The following is a 21,416-nucleotide window of genomic DNA, read 5'->3' on the forward strand; positions in this document are numbered from 1 at the left end:
TAAAGGCAGCAATCTGCTGCTGTTGCTGTTTTTCTTTTTTACCTGTCCAATTTCAGTGATAGCATATCTTTAATATGAAAGGCTTTGCAGATGCATGAGGAAATTATACAGTGAGTTCCTGCTTATTTTTCCTTTCCTTGATTATCTAGATAAACAAGAACCTGAAGCATCTACCAGACCTGGGGCTAAACAATATGTGAACCACCCTGCAATATCATCATGTCCCAAACTATGCCACATTCCTACCTACAAATGTACTTCCAGCCTATGTGATGTGATTTATCAGCAAGATTTCAACTCCACATTATTCTCTCCAGCATAAGGTCAATATGACTTCTTTCTCAACTTGGGATTATTAATTATTTTGGACAGATTCTTAAAGTGCTGAAGTAGTTACTTCACCCTGCTGTGGACTGGAGTATCCCATCTGCCCTTCATGCTGAGAGCGCTAAAAATTAGCCTAATTACATTTAACATGGATGTTCTTCAATATTACAAGTCATTTGGAATAGGCTCTAAAACATAAAGCACAAACTAAATGGAAAAATAGTATGTGATCACTACATATAACTGTTGTGAATGTAACAAGATCAGTGAAATGTTCTATCACATAGAGTTCGCTCACCATAGTCCCTTTCAGACGTTAGCACACACACTTGGATCAATCTCACACATTGCAGATATTTAAACCTGATATCACACGACGTGCAGTATTCTTATGCACTGCACACAAAAGTTACCAAAACTCATATCCCTTCTAGCTTGAATTCTGGAGGGCAGTTTGCAGGCAGACCTGGGTGAATCGCCTCTTTATTTAATTGCTAATTGTTCTTTATGTTCATATTTGTGTACTTCATCCACACTTCAGCTCAGCATCAGAAGGACTAAACCAAGATCACAGAGGTGAAGTTCCTTTGCAGAGGATGTAGGCAGAGGCTCTCTCCAGTTCAGCATTCTGTCTGAAGGCTATCCATGAACCCCAGTCCACAAGTGGGGCCGGAGTACAGGACCACCTCCCACTTGTGCCCCCCAACCCCTGCCCCTGCCCCACTGGGGCATACTGCCCCCAATGCTGGAGGTAATATGTATTTACTCATTTCTTTATATTTATATCCCACCTTTTTTCCTTTAAGGGACTCAAGGTGGTTTATATAATCCTCCTCTCAATATCATCCTCACACAAACCCTGCAAGGTAGGTTAAGGCTGAGAATCAGTGACTGGCCCAAACTCACCCAGTGAACTTTGTGCCTGAATGGAGACTAGAACCCAGATCTCCCAGATGCCAGTCCAGTATTTTAGCCACTACACAACACAGATTCTGATGTATGTGTGAAAATATATTTTTATTTATTATTATTATTATTATTATTATTATTATTATTATTAATTTCCCACCTTTTCTTCCTTCCAAGGAAATCAAGGCAGCTCACATAATTCTCCTCCTCCTCTCAATCTTATCCTCAAAACAACAACACTGTGAGGTAGGTTGGACTGAGTCTGTGACTGGGCCAGTGACACCCAGTTAGCTCCATGGCTGAGTGGGGAGCCAGAGTGCCTGCGTCTCAATCCCATACTCTTAACCACTACACCACACTGGCTTTCATACATACATGTGTGCCCGAGCCCACATACCCTTTTTCCTTCTAGTTGTCAAAATCAAGACAATCCTTTGAACTGCAATTCTTCTATTGAAATTTAACAGATTATACAACTGTATGCAATCTAGACAGCTTTCTAACAAAGTTGAGGGGAGAAGCATCTGCACATCTCCCCTCTGTCCCTGCCTTCCAGTAAATCCTTCTCTGGGAGCCACCTGCAAAGGAAGTAAAGAGGGTGGCCACCAGGAGAAGGGACTTTTCAGTTGTGGCACCCCAAAGAAGTGTGCCAGGTGCCTACTCTCTATTCCTTTCAATACCAGATGAAAACCTTTTTAATTTTCTCAGTGTTCTTAACAGCTAACTTTTTAATATTAGTTTTAATACTGCATTTTATTCTGCACTGTTACTGTACCTCTGTACCAATCTGACCACAATTGCTATGGTTTTATTATTTTACTGGTTTACTGTATTATTTTTCTATGGCTTCATTGTTCTTACGTTTTCCTTGTTGCATTTTTTAAAATTTTAACTGTTGTTAACTGCCCAGAAAACCTTTGGTTGTTGGGCAGTACAAAAATGAATTAAACAAATAAATAAAAGCTTCTGACTCTGGACCAGCTTCTGGCTCTTGCTTTTTCAGGGCTAGAGAGCCAGAACATCAGAGACCCTCTGACTGGTGCACCGTTTCTCCCATCTCCTTCTTACTGGGTGAAGGACTGGTTTTCACATCTGCTCCCTCTCTCCTCCTGAAAGCCCTTCTGCCCCTTCCAAAGCAGGCCAGTTCTCAAGCTCTGCTGGGAAACTTCACAATGTCACGCTGAAACTTCAAAGTCCTTGGCCCCCTTTGCTGCTCCAGCTACTCCTCAGAGGATAGAGTGCCTTATCTGGGCAGCCTGTGATGAGTGATAAACAGGCCCACTTTCTACATCGATAATCTACAATTTCCTATATAGCCAGCATGACCAGCAGCCACTGCCCATGAGCTTGTCTAATATGCTTTTAAAACCATCCAAGACGATGCGCATTGCACATCTTGTGGCAGCAAATTCCACTGTTTAACTACGGTCTGTGCAAAGCAGCACTGCATCTTCCACAGTTCAGTTTCATGAGAAGGCTCCTGCTTCTAATATTAAACTGTGAGGAAGAAAGACCTCTCCCTGTCCATCTTTTCCACACTGTGCATAATTTTGCACACCTCTGCCATGTCTCCCACACTTGCTTTTTTACTCAACTAAACAGACCCAGAACTTGGCTGTCCCAGAGGTTGTTATGCCATTAATTATGCATGTTGCAAGTTTTCCCTTTAAGTTTCTGTGTCAAGATCACCCTCTGGAAAGAAGGGATGAGTGACAATCCAACGTCTTCTGTCCCATTTAACTTGGAAGCTATGCTTCACAGCACTGGCGACGTAGCACGCTTCAATGACAAAGCAATACTCTTTGCTAGCAAGCAAGTGTAAATACATACCCCAAAATACGAATCACTTCTACTCAGTGTCACACAAACAGGAGCTGAAATGTCATGCTTTGGAATTACACGCTCTGGTCAGAGCTGCAGATATCGTCTAGCAGTTTGGAATGAGCCTCAGAAATCAGAGAAACTGCTGCTTTCAAACAAGTTTCTAGTCCCTTACATTTGCAAAGACAGACTTAAAACCCCTGGGCAATGCCAGAGGATTTCTCAGAAAGCAGACAGAGCATTGAGCTCCTTGATTATTGTGATTAGGATACTTCTTAATATGTAGAAAAATTAGTAATTATACTCTGCAGATTTGGGTTACCTAGACACAAGAATTTTCACTTTTCTCTCCCTTAAGAACATGCTTGGAAGCACTATCAGGAGGAAATGTGCATTCTTATTCAGGTGCAATAATAGGTGACATGATTTAAATGACCACACAAGTTGTATATGTAAGATTTCTAAAATGCAACTGTTATCTCAGTAACTCCTGCAAAAGTACTAGTATAGCATTATCTCTGAATTTGAGGATTGTGGAGAATTGTAGTCATTCTGGATTAACTGTGATCACTTAAAAGTGCAACCCAGTAGAAGCTAACTCAGAAGATCATCCTCTTGAGTTCAGTGAGGCTTAGTTCCAGATGAATGGGTATATGAGGGCAACCTTTGAAAATTAATAACATAGGAGATTTGAACATCCAGATTCACAGCTTAGACTGAGGCTACAAACCTACCTCCTTACTTTGGAGTAAACCCACTAAACTCAATAGGACATAGTTCTGAGAAGATACTGTATGTGCAAGGTCCAGCTATGCTATATCACCTATCAAATATTAATCCACGCAAAATATAATTCTATATAGAGGGAAAAAAATCTACTTAATGCTCTACTTAATTACAAGCATTTTACAAGATTTTTAACTAACATTTTGTAAGGCTGTGGCAGTTCAGATTTGGAAACAACAGGCCAGAACGCATCAAAATGTAGGAAAATAAGCTAACGGGGTTTGGAGACGAAAGACACCCTTTTGTTTGAGTGGCCCTGAAGAAGAACACAGCTCATAAGAAAGCGGGCTTCTGCAGATCTAAGTTTCTTCGTTTGCTAGATCTGGGACAGACTCCAAGATGGCTTGGATCAATGAAACCAAATGATCTAAAAGGGTTTAAGTGCACCTATCCTTACGCTACACTGGATTGTGGCCTTGGGCTGCAAATCCAAAGTATACTTACTTGAAAGTCATGTAGAAGGTTGCACAGAATTAATACGATTTTGCTAAATTCATTATCCATCAAGGAGGACATAACTGAAAGCAGAAGGTGACATAAACGTACACGCCATGGAATTGCTCAGCAAAAGGACAAGCAGCTCAGAGCAACTGTTTCTCCAGCATGTGGAGCTTTCAATTAATGCTGTGCTATGATAAAACATGCGAAAACTTCTGTCAGTCGTTATTTGTACACACAATTCTATGCAATGTTCAGTCTTTCAGCTGGGTATGGCCCCCAGCCAGTTACCCACCCAAAGGGCCTGTGGCTCATTGGCAGAATGCCTGCTCTGTATGCATGTTCAAACTCCGGCATTCCTGCTCTGGGAAGCAACGGCCAGTCAGAATAGACAATAACAGGCTTAATGGACACATAATCTGACGTCATATGAGGCCATTTCCTGTGTTTAAACAGGAGAGATACATCCAGGAAACATGTATTTCAAGGGATAGAGCATTTGTCACACATACTGCAGTGGCTCTTTCAGGGTATTTTATTTATTTAAAACACTTATATCCCATCCTACATGAGAAAAACGTCCCAAGATGTCTTACGTTTTTTTTAATATATAAATATGGGCACTTTAGAAATACTTCTATCTACATTTGTTGAAAATACCACTATGATCTGCAGCTATCACTTCGCCCTTCTAAAGGTGTCAACTATATTATAAACTTTCTAGTCCTCTTTGTGGATCAAATACCAATTTTGTGGTTGGCCTGTTTGTGTCTCTGTATGTCCATTTCTGTAAAGCTTGAACATCAGGAAGCTTGGACTGGAACAGCAATTCCACTTTCCCTTCACCTTTCATTTCGGCAGCCCCAATGAAATCCGTGGGGTCTGCAGGTTAAAAAATGGCTTAACACATAATGTTAAGTAGTAAAACCAGTAAATACACTTAAATAGGTGTCCTTAATGGACACACTGCCAGATGGCTAGAGAACGCTAGATATAGCAAAAGGACAGGATTTTTGAGATAAAAAGGCTCAAATCACTTTTAGACCAATGTTATGCCGCTTGCTTTTAAAAAGAGTTTATGCCGCTAGGCAACCAGATGAAAAAGGTTTATATCTTCATCCATCCATGAAGGAGCCAAATGCAAAAATCGATGGAAATCTTGACTATGAACAAATGCAACCAGACATTTTCCATATGTGAAATCTCCTTGAAATATTAGGTCATAATGTAAACCCATATATGCAGGAATTTTGGGAATATGCTCACGCAGTAATATAAGTTGAAAGAGAGGCCCATTGCCCAAAAACACTCCAACTGAGGAATGTCCAAGTAAGATTCACCTTTGATTTGGGGTGGCTCATGATGACCAGTTGATTTGGGGTGGCTCATGATGACCAGTTATGTCCCATACACACGCTCTCCACTACAGGAAGTCAGCAGCAGGAGCAGCCGATGTATGAAAGGGCTCCAACACCATGAGCAAGGCCAAAATACCCACAAGGTTGCATCCAAGTTATCACCTTTCAAAGCAAGCCTGCTGAAATTTGCACACCAAGGTCAAGCAACATCTTTCACGTAAACTCATGGCTGAGTGAGCATTACATTTCTTCTCTCTTGTTTAGAAGGTTTCTTTGGATTTATTTTAAAATCTCCCCTATATACAGAAAACTCTCACATCAGGCAAGAGCTAGGCTGGGGGCGTGATCCTCAGTGCCAATCTTCTACATGTAGGGAAATATTTTATGTGAGTTAGCATTTTTAAAAACACACATAAAACTGCATTCAGAAATTTTACAGCTCCGAAAAGTTTCTTCATTGCAGTTTTGCTGAACTTGTAAATAAGCCTTATGTGGTGGGATATTTACACTCACCAATTCTGTTGGTGATATAAGGAAAATCTGAGAAAGGAATGTTATTTCTAGGTTTTGCATCACCATGTAATCTCGAGTGGCTTGCACTGCATTGTGAAATGACAGCAAAAAGACTCAGGGCAGGGGACAACTGAGCTGGGACTTGGCCTGCAAGAAAAGAAGCCAACAGATCTCCTGAGTCTTGTCAAATGAAAAACACTGAATAATGCATGATGGAAACTAGTTCAGAGACTTGAACTGGGGGCCTTGCCCTTCACACATGAGTAGAAATGCTGTACTTTTAAGCAGCATCCTAAGTTTAAAGGGCTTAAAGGCATCTTTGTTAACTTGGCCTAGAATCAATTATCAACTGTTCAAGCCTTGGTAAGAAGCAGCATTTAGATATTGTCTGCACTGTATTTCTTCTCAAGACCTTTTCCTCCATGAAGTCAGCAATATCTGTGGGATCTCTTTTTTGCCTGGGCTGCAAGGACCTCAAAACCATGCTACCCAAAATAACAGGGGCATGGAACTTCCAGATGTTGTAGGACTCCAACCTTTACCAGCAGTGGTGAAAGATGGTGGGAGCTGGTGCTTAATAACATTCCTAGGGACACAGGTCCTTACCCTGCTATGAATTAATGTCAAACTCAACTCATTCTCCTCTGCTGATCCTTATGTACCCAAAGTGTCACCCATGCACAAGAGAGAGGTTATCGAAGGATCCCAGGGGGACGACAGAGGTACAAAAAGGCCTTAGGAGAAATCCTTATGAGTAACGGGAACTTGATCACAGCCAATGAGGACTCCACAAGCTAAGCAACAAGAGAATACTGAGTGTCTGCGGGCAGGAGGGTTGGTGGAGGGAGAGCAAGGGAAGGAAGAGCATGGAGCATCCTGAAAAGTTAGAGGACCAGCTGGCTGGAACCCTGGACAGGAGTGCTCCACATCAGAATATGTGGTGCAGGTCCCACTAGCATATTCCTGTTCATTCACGCTCTTGCTTTCCCTGTTCCCTAACAGAAAAGTACTTGTTGCATGAGAGCTTCCCCTTCAGAACTACAGATCAGCCCACATTTACTGGTTTGACCTGTAAAAGCAGGTTCCTTCAGTACCGGGATCTGGAAAACCAGTACATCCCACTGTCTGCCAAGGCTTGAACTCATCCGAACCTTCCCAAGCTGCACCGCAAAGCTCACACAGGGTGTTTGCTTTTCTGAAGTCAGCAGCAAGAGGCAACACCCCTCCCTTTTGTGGCCACTAGGAACAGTAAAGGGGAAGGGAATGGCCGTGCCGCCAACCCAAGCCCCTTAATGCAGCAGGGCAGCTCTCCAGAGACACGGCTCTGCATGGCTCCACATCCGAATGTGATGCATTCACCCTGCAAGAAACCTTCCTTGCCCAAACTTCAAGAGCCTCAGCTTCTGACAGACACGGGTCATGCAAAGGTCAGTGAGCCGGTGTGGATGCCAGACTTCTGCTTGCCCCTCCGAGCAATTCTGGGGTGAGGGGAGAAAAATACAGTCTGTGAGATAGCCTTTAATGTTGTCTGTTCTGCTTATCTTTCTAGCAAAACAGAATATGCACCAAGTCAGATGGCTTTTCAGTCTCACACTCCCCAAAGCTGATGCTCAAGTCAATTCAGATTGGAAAGCCAGGTCAACAGTTTGTTAAGCCTCTGGGACTGAGGAAGAGCTGAAAGGCCAAGAGGAGTGCCATCCTTGTGATGCTTTCCTGCCAAAACACAGCCCAAGGGCTCTTTGGACCCTTTGCACACGAAGCATCAGAGGCTTTGGCAGAACTGTCCAACGAGACATCTTTCCTACCTTTCCTGTTGGCTCCTGGAGCATTCTGAGCCCTTTTGCCCCCTGAGGTGAATCCAAAGATGGCACCCCCTCCCCATCCCATGGGCAGAAGATGGCTGGACTAGCAGTGAGAACCCTTACTATGAGCTAGTGCTCACTGCTACAGCCGAAATGAGAGGCTGCCTTAGGGAGCACAGGTCAGTTGTGTAGCATGCATTATCCTCCAACCCAGGAACAGCTGGGTGATTCAGGAGAAACCTCCCAGCATTCTGCACCTGAGGCAATCTCCTCACTCGGCCCAATGGGAGGAGCAGCCCTGCCTGTCTCTCACATGGAGCTGGGTAAGTAAGGTGCACCATGAGAAGGATCTGCAGAGCCTTTGCTTCTTTTGATGGAGATGGAAGGAGCAACAGAGCTGAACTGCAGCATACATGAGAGAAGCTAACTGAGGGGCATAGTCAGAAGTCCTCAGAATGGTGGCCAAGCCGGGGACTAGCAGGCCCTTCCTCAGTGCTCTACATTCTTGGGTAGATCCCACAACCCAAGGATGTTGCCACCTGTTGCCAGCTTGGACCTCCGCCGCAGCTGCCCATTGATCCAGCTCAGTTTTTACCTGACAATTAGCAACTGTGGACCACCTGCCATTTTACATTTCCCACAATGCCCCAGAATAGTAGTTTAGGTCATTGTGGGAAATTTAAATGGCAGGTGTCTCACAGCTGCCTGTTCCAGATTGTGCCACGGCTGCTGTCCCTCACCACAGAAAGCTTGCTGGGCACATGAAGGACCAGGAGCCACCCACAAACCTGAAGTCAGCCCTGGGTTCGGCTAAGAGGCTTCTCAGAAACAGATTAAGTCCCACAGCCACAGACTATCTATCCCTGTTTTTAAAAACTGAACAGGTATCTACCCTTTCTGACCCAGAGCATCCACTCAGCTAGGCAGCACAGAGGAATTAAATTCCATTCCATTCTGGTGCTCCTCAGGATATACTGGCTACATCAGGGGCACCCATGATCAAAATATGGGGACAACCCCAGCCCCCCGTGTTCCCCAGGCCCACCCCTGTGCACTAACCATTCATACATCTGCAGTCTCCTCGGTTTTGTGCAGCTCTTCCTCCCCAGGCTGAATGTCTCTTCAAGGCCTTACCTGCAAGCAACACAAGTTTCAAGCTAAAGTCCACTGGAATTTTGTCTCCATACTTTTGGCTTCACCTACCACTGAAATGTGCTTCTGAGAAGAGCTTTTCTGAAATGCAGTTCAGCTCTTGGGTTCAACCCTTCTGGGCTATATAAGATCAGCAGCAGCTACGAGTGCTGATCCAACTCAACTTTCTACAAAAAAGGAACTGAAGATGGGCACGTAAGCAATAATTATGAATGGAAGGTAAACAATTAGCTGTAACTTGGTGTCCCTTCAGGAAAACAGGGCCTTCCAAGGCCCAAGCATTACATGACAAGTGCAGCGCACAAATGCACACACCGTTTCCGTGATGCACTTAACTGCAATTCTAGGTTTCAAGGTCAGCCTCCCTTGCTTTCATTTTGGATGCAAGTAAAGCTTTGATTGGCTTGTAGGCTACTCAGTTTCTTGCTCTCCCTCTCAGGTTTACAGCACTGTGCATCCAACCCGGTGGAGTGGATATGCTTAATGGCACACTGAACTATATTTTACCCATGAAAAAGAGCTGCCAGATGTTTCATGCTGTCTGATTTTATTAGGTCACTGAATAAAGAAGCATATAAGTCCTTCCTTCGAACACACACGAATCCATTTTCTATATGGTGACATTTCCGTGCCACACTCCACACACACAGCTAGAGTTGACTTAGCATTTGAATTCGTTTTACGTTCCAATCCTAAAGCCAACAGCAATTAAAATTAAGTTTTCCAGCTCAGATCTATTTCCCTAGTAATATGTAGTGCAGCGTCAGGAATCTGCTGTAAGTGTGAAAAGCGAGGGAGGAGCCTGTTTGCACCACAGGCTGCTGGGCTACAACTCCCACTGTCAGGTCACACTGGCTGGGACTGATGGGTGGGCGCTTTTTTAAAATTGTGAATTTCAACAAGACAAAACCATGACAAGGAAAGGAAATTGATGCAACTATTTGTATCTGAATTTATTAAATTCTATAGATATCATAGGTGCATTTGTATGTGTGTAATAGAGAGAGAACGTGTGTGTGTGTGTGTGTGTGTGTGTGTGTGTGTGTGTGTGAAGATATAACTTTCTGGAGGAAAAATCAGTCCTTTATCATTTTTCTTGACGAGTGCTGGAGTTCAGCACCTGGAGAGTGCAGGTCTGTCACTTCAGTATAAATGAAAAACACTCTGCCCAAGCTGTTTTTCTGAAGTCATATCACATTCATAGAAGTGACAGAACTCCATGGAAAAACTGTCTGTGCTTCTGAAAACCTCAACTTCCACTTATAACAAAAGAGGAAAAGCAAGTTTTTAGCCTAAGTGGCTGCAGAGATGAGTATGAATGGCACCCATGTCTGCAGGTGTGTCCCACATTCTGGTGCTACTACCATAGCTCCCAGTCCCCTCCCACACCATTCTGTCTGCAGCTCTTCCCACTTCTTCATAGAAGGGAAATCTCAGCTACCAGGTTCAGAAAGGAGAATGCAAATCAAGATTTTCAAAAAGTGAAGCTGCAAATGCCTACTTCTATTTTACTGAGCTGCATAACTTGTAATGCACCTAAAATATGAGCTTTGGGAGATAAACCTTGGTTCCAAATATAAGCTTGCTTCAAGCTTCAATCTTACTCACACACTCAGGAGTGAGTCTCAATGGAACTTACTCATGAGCAGACATGCACAGAGCCGGGCTCTTTTCTATCCCCTTTTCAAGTTTTCTTTGTCTTCACTCTAAACTAGCATGCAACAATTTGTTAAGAGAGGAGAGAGAAGCCATACTGGAATGATTGGACTCTAAGAGTGAGAGACAGCACAACTAGCAAGCAACTGTGAATGCTGCTTAAGGTACCACCTACCACTTCAATTAATTAGTGGACCACAAATGCTGTCCTTGACAGTGATTAACACTGAATATCTCCTATAAATTAAAAAGGCTGCACAGTTTTGACAGTCCTTCCTTTTGCCTTATTTCTACAGAACTATGGCTTTGGAAAAAAAATCTTGTGAATGTGTTTCAGAAGCCCAGGAGCCAAGCTATGCCTCTTAAAGCAACCTGGAAGAGAGCTGCCACTAAACACAGTCGAGTAAACACATACAGAATAGCAGTGCAAGTTACCCTAGAAAGCTCTCTCTTCTCAATTGCTTATCTGCCCCCCTTGTAACAGGGAGATCAAAGCAGTCTGCTTTACACGGCTGTTATAAGGATTATCAAGTTAATCTTTGCGAAGCAGTCTGAATAGTTTAAAATACTTATGGCACAATCCCGTACATGTTCAAACAGAAAACAGTCCTACAACTTCCTGCATTGTAAGGCTTTCTTCCCCAAATGCACATAGTATTGCACCAATGTAACAGAATGCAAAGTACTATTTTTAATGAAATTGGTACTGCTTTAAGTAAACAGTACAAAACAACTGGGAAGAAGTGGGATTCAGCATAATTTTCATACAAACTTTGTAGGCAGAAATGAACACATCACTTAAAGTTCCCTACTTTTGCTAAAGAACCAAGCCCACCATCTGTAAGTAAAGCAGAATCATCAAGCATTCACACGAGATTAGCAGCAATTAATTTTTGAAGAGGATTCCACACGCTCATCTGGACTACATCATCGGCACTGTGTGCCTTCTCTTAGGTCAAGGGATCACAGCCCAGGAGGCCAGAGCTTCTCAGCTGCTTCTACCCACTGTACGTGCTCAGCTCCCAGCCCAAAACGATCTCCTCAAGGGAGGAAGACAAGCGAGAAAGAAACAAGCACAGTCCCCATGTGAATGAATAAGAGGTCGCAAAGCTGACATCAAAGCGATGGATGTTCAGCAAGCAGTGAGAGAACATTTCAGATTCCCAGGACATTTTGCTGCCAACTTGATTCTTTGACAAAAGGTTTCAGAGGGAGACCCCAAAATAAAAATGCTGAACTAAGAATTTATCAGAAGGCTCGGTTCCATTAATTTAGGCGTGGACAGGAGCTGTCAAATTAGCATGGCAAATCTAGAGAGAATCTCCTATTGCTAATCACTGCTGCTGTCAATAGACACTGTTCTTATCTTATACCGATGTTTGAGTTTTGTAGATAAAAGTGTCACAGACCTGCTTGTACCTCCTGATTTCATGGCTCCACGGCTTACCCATTTTTTCCTCCCTTGCCGTGGGCCTGTTTGCACAATCACAATGCAGACAAAAAGCCATGATGGTTTCTTTTCTCCCACTGCATGTGCCACTCACATGCCAGCCCCATTTCCCAAATTACCTGCACAGGTGTTACCTGCTGTGCCATCTGAGCTGATAGCACAGCTTGTGGGGTCTGGGCAGCAGCTGACAACTCAGTTACAGCCCATGGCTTGTCAGCCACACAGCAAGCATGTGAACCAAGGCTCTGTGTGTGTGTGTGTGTGTGTGTGTGTGTGTGTGTGAGATTTGTGGGGTGTTTTTAATGAAGGGAGTCAAGAACATTTTTTTTTTCCTCTGCCAATTGAGAATACCCCCATAACCAGGAAGCTGCACTTTGAGCCATTACCTCTACCAAGCTACGTCTCTACAGAGGAGATGGGATGGAAGGCAGAGCCATTCGACCAGCCCTGTCAAAGTCCTTATTCATGAAAGTCACACCAGCAGCCATTCCAGCCAGCTGTAACAGAAAAAGAAGGGAACCATCCCACCAGCATTGCTAAAGAACTATGCTGTATTTTTCCTCTTCCCTACCCATCCCTTTTTCCTTGCATGTCATGTCTTTTTAGGCTGCAACCTACAGGCAGGGACTGTCTTCCTGAATGAATGATTTATAAGTTACTGCAGAAGTCTTTTTGCTGAAGTGTGAGATAAAATATTTTAAATAACTAAATAGTAAAATCCATCTCCTCTTGCTGTAATTTCTGAGACCTCAGAGAGGTTGGGAAGATCATGGAGGAACACCTAAAGCCTGATGGGAACACTTCTGAGCAAAACAGATTATTTTTCCAGCTTAGCTGATAGCTGACCAGGAGGAAAGACACTATCCCTATTTAAACAGGGATGGTGTGGGAAGGGATAGTCCCTAGCCACGGCATTCTGCAATACTCTCATCACATCCAACCCAGACAACTGCCAAACAACGTGGGCCAGGCATATTATGCAATGCATGTATGGTCCCTTAAGTAGCAGAGCGTATGGCATGCATACAAGACCTGCAAACTCAAGCTACCAGAGCGCTATTCAAGCAGTCATACGTTTGCATGGACAGAGGAGGGAACAAAGCATATTCCCAAAAACTCATGCACATGTTTTAAACCACCCTACGACTGCCACTCCATATGTTATGCAGCCTTCAAAAACAAGTCGCAAACAGTGCCTTATTATGATATTTATTTACATTCTGCCTCTTTGCAATACTGGGACTTAAAGTTGGCTTACAACATTAAAGAATCATGCATTAAAGCAAACAGAAATGTGCAAAAGTTGAAAAATACAGTGAAATCAGCAAGAATATTAACTGGGTACCAAACTTAAAACAGCAATAAAAGCAATATATTTTAAAAAGCACACACAATGGGCATGTGGCCCGCTGCAGAAGAGCAGCAAAGGATGCCTTGTGACAGGCACTGCCATGAGCCAGAGCCTACGTCATCAGGTGTGTATTGAAGCCCTAGAAGCACATGGCTGGCTGGGGGGTGCTGGAAGTGTAGGAATGTTTCCGTCTAAACAGATATAGGTCAGCATCCTAAGGTGTTTCTTTGTCTACAGCAGAAAGCACATAATGAAGGGTAAGACAGACCCACTTCTGCAAACCTTTGCAAGTCACTTGCACAACATTGTCAGAAGGTCACCAGTAGGTCCTACTGATGAAGATAAACTTTCACCCACTCCTCTCCCAGCTCATTCGCTAGCTAGCTCATTTGCTAGAATTGCCCCACTGGGCAGAGTCTCTCATTTCTGCTGCGCTGGCCGTCTGAGCCTCAGGTGCCACTTGCAGCTGCCCTGTTAGCACGCTTTGAAAAATGAGGCCAACCAAACCAGGACCCACCTGAGATGCAGCAGGAGCGTTTAAATAAAGAGAACCACTTGCATGCAGGAGTCTTGGAGGGGAGGGGGTGCCCTCATTTAGCAGCATTCGTAGTAAGAGTCCCTCATGCGCGGGGAGGGAAATGGCTGAAGGTTTACCTCACCATCCGGCAATCTGGAGGATAAGCCTGCAGTTTGCTCCACTCAGCACCCAGCCCTTTGAGAAACAAAACCAAGTACATGAGCCAAGAGCAAGGTGCGCCTGGCAAAGATGTGCTCTCTCCTGCAGCCTTCCCCAACCTGATGGCCTGCTCCAGGCCTGTGGGGCTGCAGCTCCCATCATCCTCAGAAGGGATGGTGCGAGTTCAGCTCCACACACTTGGAGGGGGCCACCAGGCTGGGGCAAGGCCGCTCTACCGAAAACCTTGCCTCCCCGCACCCCGACCCAGCTGTCATTGCCTGCTCTCTCCTCTAGAAGGCGCTGCGTGCTCTCCAGCGCGGGAGCCCTTTCCCCGCGCCCGAGACGAGCGGAGCGCCCGGCGGCAGCTTCCCCAGCCTAGTCGGCCTGGGGTCCGGGAGGAGGGAGGGCGAGTGGCTCCAGGAGCGGGAGCCAGCTCTTCGCTTCCTCGCACAGCGGGCGAGCGGGCGGGCCAGTTTCCTCCTACCTACGCAGCCGCCACCCCCAGTCTTTGCAGCGCCCTGACAAGTCCCAGCAGCTGAAGTTCTCTGCTGGCGAGCGACTGGATGCCTTTCTCCGGATCGAGACGAGTTACCCCCGGCGCCCGCCAGATCAGGCTGCCTCAACCGGAGCTGTGCTGGCTGAAAATGACTGGAGTTGCAGTCCAACCCTCTCTGACCCTGGATATTTTCTTTAAAACAAGTAGTTTTTAAAAACAGTTTGCACTTCGGTCTTTAAAAGGCCTGCAAACCAGAAGACTTTTTTGACGCCCACCCCACAGAACTTGTAGGATGGCTACGGATCCGTCTGATAGCAGTATCCCGCTCAGTTCCAATAAAAGCGCTGCCCTACTGTATAACTGGGAAATGTTTCTTATGGACTAGCAGCTCCGCTTACTTGTTGTGTTTGTCCAGCGCGTTCTCTGAGAAACAGGATCTCACTCACCCGCGCAGGGCATGTCACTGTATACAAGGGCAGTGAGGTGGGCCCTAAAGCCTCCTCAACGGGGACGCTCTTTGCCCAGATTAAGAGGGGCTGCTGCCGCTCCCCTCCTCTCACCAATCTGCCGGTTTCTTAAATGGACACCCGCGAATGACTACAGGTCGACTCGGGTGCTCCCTTCAATTTCAGCAGCATTCCCGTGGGCATCACTCCAATTATTTTTTCCCACCCCTTTTAAAGGGTGAGGAAGAGAGTCCAGCCTCTCGTACCTCTGTCAACTTTCTTGGATGTCGCCCACCATCAGCACACCCCTCTTCAGAAAGGAGAGGGAGGGCAAATTCCAAGCCAGGGTCTGGATGGGGGGGCCGTGTCCACCCTGCCTCCCAAGGATCTTGGTTCCCTCAGCGCCATCCGAATGGATTCCCCTGTGAGCCCCACGCACCCGCATCTCCGGCAAAAAGCAAAACTACACGTTGGCTCGTACCAGCGTCTTAATTCTGCTGATGCCAAAGCCATTCTCCCCGCTGCTGTCTTTCCTTCCCGCCTCACAGAAGCGGCCCGGCCCGGCCCTCCCTCCCGTAGCCAATCTCACCTGCTGCTGGTCCAGAGGCAGGCAGGTACTCTCGCAATGCGATGCCACGACCAGCGAGGGAGGGAGGGAGGAGGACCAAGAATCCGAGTCCTCCCGCTACTGTTGTTCTCAATTTAGCTCCTCCGCTTGTCCCCATTGGGGAAACACCGTAGAAACCGCCCGCCTCTCCCCTTCCCGATAGGCTGGAGGGCTGGGAGAAAAAGCCTGATTGGTAACTCAAAGTTTCCCCCGCCCCGCCCGTTTACCTCGCTTTGGTTTTTGGAAATGAGACTAGCAAATCCAGCGCTTCCCTTCTCCGTTTGCATCCAGTGTTCATTCAAGGAGAGAACGCCCCTCCCCCTTATTTGAATAGGGCGGGGCCAGAGTATTTTCCAGGCAGGAGAGGTGTTCCATTCGCTGGGCGGGAAAACCCCTTTTGAGTGACATGTCAGGGCGGGATTTCCCTACCACCAAGTACTAGCAGCAACATGAATGAATGCATGAATGAATGAATGAATGATATTTTGCTTAATTTGTTTGTTTTCAAAATCTCCTGTAATTGGAGGTGAAGAAAAAAAAAATCCGCCAAGCAACCGGATCATGCTGATTTCCCTCCCTTCTTTGCTGACGGAGAATTGCAGAGCAGAGAGAGGTGGTGTGAACCCCAAGAGTGTCCCCAGGTTCACAGCTGCTTTAGCACCAAGACAAAACGAGCCTGAACTGTGAAAAGAAACACAGGGCTTTTTCTTCCTTACTTTAATTATTGTGGAAGACAAGCACAGCGGGAGTAAGCTGTGAACAGCTTAAGGCTTTAATTCCATCACTTAGTATTCAGGGAATAATAGATGGCACTCACCTCATCTGAAAGATGACAGTGTCATCCAGATAATATTAAATCTGCACCGCAGCCCGCAGGAATTGCAGGCAGTTGCAAGCAATGCGTGGCCCCACCAGATCCTCCTTTTGGTCTTCCGCCTGCTCCTCTCTCATCCCTGGTCAGCTGTCAGCCAAGAATACCTGTGAATGCGTGTTGAGGATTCAGGACTGATTTGAAACGGAGAGTTTCGACCTCTGCCTGCTCCATTTTCACTTAACTAAGGCAATAGATTCTTGCCTCTCCCAATCCCATCGGCCACCACAATGAGAGCCTGTGTGGCACAGGGGTTAGAGTGTTGGACCAGAACTCCAGAGATTTGGGTTCTAGCTCCATGTGGCCATGAAGTTCACTGGCTGACCTTGAGCCAGCACGGACTCTCAGCCTAACCTACCTCACAGGACTGTTTTCGTGAGGAGAGCAGGAAACTCTTGTAACCCCCGTGGCTTCCTTGCAACAGGAAGAAGGTGAGGCATACACATAATGTAATATTATTAATAATAATACACTGAAACATAAGGGTTAGAAAGCATCTGCTCACATGGTCATTGAAAGGTATCCTTGGTCCGTCCCCTGAAGCTTTCCCTTGAGGTGATACATACGCAGCAAGTGCCTAGGTGGTAGATTCTGTGTGGAGAACAAGTTTCTTGCATCCACTTTCTATCTCTACTTGCCACTGTTTTGTTTTTTTTACAAAGGCTGCCATCCAGAACAGGATCCATCAATCAATCCTTTTGACCTTTATATGCAAAAACATATAAAGTTGGCAATTACCACTGTGAAATCCTCTAAGGAGATGCTGATGGGTTTTCCTTTTTGCTTTTCTTTTTTTCAGCTGTACTGATACATTTATGAATTAATGCCTGGCACCAGCCAAGAAGCCAGAAATGTTTTGAGGAAGACACTCATGAATATGCAAACTGAGGGGTGTGACTCTATAAAGACAGCCAGAAATCAAGTACTGGTAGCTTAATATGTTTTAATGTTATTTGAGTTTTTATATTACTGAAATAAAACTTTCATTATTTATAAAGACTGAAAAGTAACTACCTGCTGTGTGTTAGTAATTCTAGGACCAGCATCAGTTGGAAAACTAGAAGCCTGGATCATGTTTACTCTTTGTGGAGTAACGGAGGAATTTTGCTTCCGCACTCTTCTTTCTGTCTCCGCACAGAAGAGGGCTGGGTATTTCCTTCCTCTGTGACACAGGGCTACTGCTGCAATCCACAGGAGGAGGCAGCCTGCTTCAGCTGGCACTGTGGAGTGGAGTGGCAGAGCCAGGTGGGGTCGGGGAAGACAGATGAAGGCAGGTGTTTGAACAGTGCAGCAAGACTTTTTAAAATGTTGGCCTTAAAGGAGGACTGTGAGGAAACACTGAATTTGCATGTTTGTTTGTGCTTTGCAATGTCTCTTTGTTTTGACTGACCCCTGTGATAGTATCATGTTAGTCAGCAGGCCAGGATTCTGGCTTGGGTACCACATATGGGGCCAAGAACAGTTGTGGCAGCCTTGGTTTGTTGTTATGCGCCATTAGGTTGTCTCCAACTTACGGTGATCACATGAATGAAAGCCCTTCAAGATGTCCTGACCATGCAGCCCTGCCTAACTTTTCTAAGTTCAAGGCTGTGCTTCCTTTATGGAGTCAATGTATCTCTAATTTGCCCTTCCTCCTCCTCTTCTGCTTTTGACTTTTCCTAGCATGATTGTCTTCTCCAGGGAGTTTGCCTTCTCATGATGAGCTCGAAGTATGACAGCATCAGCTCTGCTATTTTGCTTCTAAGGAAAGCCCTGCTTGATTTGATCGAGGACCCACATGTTTATCTTTCTGTCAGTCCAGGGTATTTGCAAAGCTCTCCTCCAGAACCTGGTTTCAAACTCATCAATTTTCTTCCGGCCAGCTTTCTTCATGGTCCAGCTTTCACACCCAGCCTTGCTTACTGTTGCTTATAAATTGCTAAGTTAGAATATGTCTAGTTGAAGTTACCCTTCTTTGAATTGGTCAGATGGATCAGCAAAGATGATTGGCATTTAACAAGTTCTATAAGGAATATGACTGGCCTGGAGAGTTGGAAAAAGCCCATTCAGATGTAATCCAAAAGGCCCAGCAACTCCCAGCATTCCCCAGTTTGGCTGGAATGTGTAGGACTTTTTCCCTTTAAATGGGAATAGGGACTCTAAACTGCTTCTGGGAACTATTAGGGAAAACTGAAGTTAGTTGATGACAAGGTGGTTAGGCTTAATGGTTGTTGGCCTAAGGCAGAGTGCTTAGAGCTGGGGAAGAAGAAAGCCCTCTCTGAGTGGACCTGACTGGAATGTCTGGATGCCAGACCCGAAGCTGTTGAGTGAGGCTGTGGTGAAGCTTCAAGCAGGCAGCAGCGCCCAGCGCCAAAAGGTTTCAAACAGGCATCTGACTGGAGGAATCTTCAGCAAGCAATTCTAGTAGCTGGGGACAACAGGAAGAAGTGGAGACAGAGGAGAACTGCTGTCAAGAGCATCTGTTCGTGGTTGCAAGAGATTAGCTGGGGTGGAGTTGAGGAAAATTTGATCTGAGAGGAAAGTTATGGAGAGCATCTTAGCAAAAAAGACTCTCTTAATAGAAATAGCAATGAAGTATATTTAGCCTAAGTCCGATTAGGCAAACATAACCTATTATTTGAAAAGTGGCGCCTTGTTACCTTAGGTATATAATTACCTTAATAAACCTTTTAGTTTTATGTTCAGCCTTGTTAGTCTGTTGCAGCAAAAACCACACTTTAAGGTCCTGCTTGTAGGACCTTAAAAACAAAGAAAGACCACCAAAAGATGTCCTTTTCTCATCTATTGAACATCCTGGACAATGGTGCATTGAGTAAGACCTGTGCAGCCAGCCAGAGGGTTAATTCAGCAGCAAGGACAGGCGAAGATGCCAACAGATATAGAACCAGACCTGTTGGAGTCCCAGGTGCCCATCCTGACCCCATGACAATACAGGGTGTTACAATTCAGGTGTAGCCATGTCGTCCGTCACATCAAAGACTCACATACAGGCTCATCCGCCAATATGATATATGCCATCTATGCCTTGCTGCATCCGACGTGGGCAAATAGAGCAATCTCTTGCATGCCAGCCAAAGTAAATGTGTTAGTCTTTTATGTTGCCACAAAACTTTGTCAATTGTCTCTAGCGTTGTCAGACCGATGCTTACTCCTTAGTTACCAAACTAATAGGGCATATTAGAATAAGTGGGGGGAGGGGTGGATTGATGACAGTGGATTTATAACTGAGTCAGCATTCCCTAGCTGTGAGGTCAAATTATTATTTTATTTGTTTGTTTGTTTGGAGCATGTTTATTGCATCCTTTACAAATGTTTCAGGATGGCAGAACTGGCAAAGTCAGCGTGGCGTAGTGGTTAAGAGTGCGGAACTAGGACTTTGGGTTCTAGTCCCCGCTCAGCCATGGAGCTAACTGGAGACTTTGGGCCAGTCTCCAACTCTCAGCCCGACCTTCCTCACAGGGTTGTTGTTGTGAGGATAAGATTGAGAGCAGCAGCAGGAGAATGCTTTGAGTTCAAGCTGCTTTGAGTTCTTTGTAAGGAAAAAAGGTGGGATATAAATCTAATAAGGACCTTTGATTAAAAACTCGGGCAAGGATTTCCACAGACCATAGCTTCAGTTTAACAAAGAAACATATCCAGGGAAAACACCTGAGTTGTTCCTCCGTATTTGGTGCTAGCGGTAGGATAACCTGGAGAGTGCCCTGGACAGAGGCACTTAGCTTCTGGTTTGGGGAGCAAGCTGTTCTGGGCTACCCCACCACCACCACCACTACTTCTTTTTCAGTGAATAATGACAACTTTCTAGGCTGGTTATCTGCTGTTCCCAGGACTAGTTTGGCCTGAGGCAGACTTCTCCCACTTGGTTCCCCACAGATTTTTTTTCTTCAACTCCCATCAGCCTCAGCCAGCATAGCCAGGAATACTGGGAGTTGTAGTCTAAAATACCTGTAGGGCACCAGGCTGGGAAAGGCTGGTCTAAGGCCTGTGAAATCTCCATGACAGTCTTCCTACTCCCCTCCACCAGAACCACCCATGGCTACAATCCTGTCTAGAACATCCTTAAATAAAGTTTTATTACTGTATTTAAAATAATCTTGTTTGGGTTTGCCTCATTTGTCTCTGCACAGGGCTGAGTATGAACCTGTCCTGCCCTTCCTTTTAGCAGGAGCTTCTATATTCAATGTGCCCCAGCAGTCTCTTTGACTCCGTAAGTGGACTGAAGTGAGCTACATTAACGTGAACTGAAATGTTAAGCTTTAAATTGGCAAGTTGAGGACTGCAGCCCATTTTTGATGCACAATATAGTAACTCTGGTCAAAATCCAAAGACTGGTATATCATGCAGTAAATAAAGTCTTTCCACGAACATTCATCCCCAGTAGGAAATGGAAATGTGCAGCACGCATGTTTCCAAACCAGCCCGAGGAATGGCAGACATGCAGCCTAGATACTTGTCTTGCAGCAACCTGTTGAATACATGAAGTCCAGTCCCACAAGCTGATTCCACTAAGTATATTATTTTTTACCTCTTTCAGTCAATTGCAAACATAATTTTCTAGTGTTCTTTTTTAGCAAATCTATCTAAGTTGGGGGATGCAGGTGGCGCAGTGATTTAAACCGCTGTGCTGCTGGGCTGGTAGATCGAAAGGTCACCAGTTCGAACCTGCAAAACGGGGTGAGTTCCCGTTGCTCCGTCCCAGCTCCTGCCAACCTTGCAGTTCGAAAGCATGCAAATGCAAGTAGATAAAAAGGTACCAC

At 45.2% G+C, this 21,416-nt stretch overlaps 1 protein-coding gene across 1 annotated transcript in view; it reads right to left on the bottom strand.

Moving 5' to 3' along the window:
• The window catches only part of LOC123024077 (PDZ domain-containing protein 2-like), a 79,595-nt gene extending 65,405 nt beyond the window's left edge, over positions 1-14,190 (bottom strand). The window contains exon 1 of the mRNA XM_044431371.1: positions 14,081-14,190. The gene's annotated coding sequence lies outside the window, so the exon portion shown is untranslated. The remainder of the gene's footprint in view (positions 1-14,080) is intronic.
• Between the last annotated feature and the right edge of the window lie 7,226 nt (positions 14,191-21,416).

The sequence above is a fragment of the Varanus komodoensis genome, unplaced genomic scaffold (genome assembly GCF_004798865.1).
Source record: "Varanus komodoensis strain SLA01 unplaced genomic scaffold, ASM479886v1 scaffold22, whole genome shotgun sequence".
In the NCBI taxonomy this organism is placed as follows: Eukaryota; Metazoa; Chordata; class Lepidosauria; order Squamata; family Varanidae; genus Varanus; species Varanus komodoensis.